Genomic DNA, 1,749 nt, shown 5'->3' on the forward strand with positions numbered 1-1,749 from the left:
TATGTTTAGTTTAAGGAAAGTATATTTTTTGTCATGGTTAGATCTCCTATATGAGAGACTATTGAAAGAATGTCTTAGTTAATGGAAACACAATTTTTTTAGTTAACAAACATTCACCCCACAAAAATAAAATAAAGTTATAATTAAGTGTTTTTTTTTTTTTTTTTTTAAATCTATGCAAATGAGATTTATCATGAGATAAGTATTCTATCAATCCTCTAATTTATACAAATAGACTAATTTTATTCTATTTTATTTTTTTTAAATTTATTAATTTTAATGTAATTTAAAATAATTGATATGAAAATTTAGGATAAAATGAAAAATGTATATATGATAATTTACATATAAATAGTCCTACAATTTTTATTTTGCAAAGTTTAAAATTATGTCTAAAAATTTAATTCTATGTCAAATTTAGTGCATTGTGATTTCAAGGACGATACCAATAAATAACATATATGAATTACACTTTTATATGATGGTTTCAATTTTAAATATAATATATCTAAAATTTAACCAGGTATATATAGATGGAAATTAATTATGTCGTAAGGCATTTCCCTTTGAAATGAACTCCCCTTTGTGCCACCATGTACTATCTTGGACCGTTGATTTGAGATGTTAAACGATTAAAAATATTGTCACCACCCGATCATCATAAATGGTTTTCATAAATGCTACGGTAGAAGTTACGGTAGTTCGTTACCGTAACGACCCACTCGAATTTTCTTTGTAAGCGCACTAAAGATTCTAGTAGTACTATGTGTTCAATCCGTTCTTTAAGAGTCTATCTTTCCTGGGTTTTCTTAAACTCAATTTTCTTATTTCCTGCTTGACACCAAGCATCAGAAGTGGTAGGGCTCTGAGCATTACAGTGCTAATTTGGTGCTTTTCCGTTGATTTGTGGCTAGAATTTTGCATTGGGACCAAGCAAAAAAATCTAGCCATATCTGCCAAGGGATGTGTGACACGCAATGATTGCGACCACCATTTCCACTGGTGGGAAGAGTTTCCCTTCAGGAGATTTCTACAGGATCTGTTGGCATTTCTCTTCATTGTGTTGTTTGTGATCCTCGTCATCTTCTTAGCGCTCGATCCGAACGAGCCACGATTCTACCTGCAAAATGCTACAATCAACGAGCTGAATGTGAGAGACAGATTGCTCACTTCCATCTTGCAATTCACGGTGGTGTCACTTAACCCCAATTATAGGATCAGTGTCATCTATGACAGCTAGAGCACGTACGCCTCGTACCTGGATTAGCAAATCACGGTCGAGTGTGCATTGCCCCCTTTCTACCAAGACCCCAAGGATATTAGTGTCTTGGCTCCCATTTTATATCAGAATTCTGTTCCCTTGGCTCTTGTCGTGTGAGAGCACCTGAATTCCGAGAGGATGAAAGGGTCATTGGTATAGACATTATAATGTCTAGTTTAGAGCAATAATGTGCAGCTGGAAATGTATTTTCTATTGCATTGAGAGTTCTAAACATCTACAAAAGAAGATGATATGTAAAAAAGGGACAACCTTGTATAGTTGGATCAATCAATTCTAGTTGAATCATTCAATTCTATTTCAATCTTTTGATGTTGATAAGAATTACACCCATATGAGATCAAGTTTCAATTTCTTCTAATTTCAAGGTGATCATTTTCTGAGTTCAATAGCGAATATTAGTATAGATATTGGAATCTTTTATTTCTCGTAATTGGAGATTGATGGAATCGTTTCATAGAAGTAGTAAG

The 1,749-nt window shown here is 33.2% G+C and overlaps 1 pseudogene; it reads left to right on the top strand.

Moving 5' to 3' along the window:
- Positions 1-664: 664 nt before the first annotated feature.
- LOC149192278 (NDR1/HIN1-like protein 1) lies at positions 665-1,420 on the top strand (annotated as a pseudogene).
- Positions 1,421-1,749: the final 329 nt, after the last annotated feature.

This window comes from Pinus tabuliformis, chromosome 2_2 (genome assembly GCF_031772625.1).
Source record: "Pinus tabuliformis cultivar Carrire ecotype Pingquan chromosome 2_2, CPIR1, whole genome shotgun sequence".
Classification (NCBI taxonomy): domain Eukaryota; kingdom Viridiplantae; phylum Streptophyta; class Pinopsida; order Pinales; family Pinaceae; genus Pinus; species Pinus tabuliformis.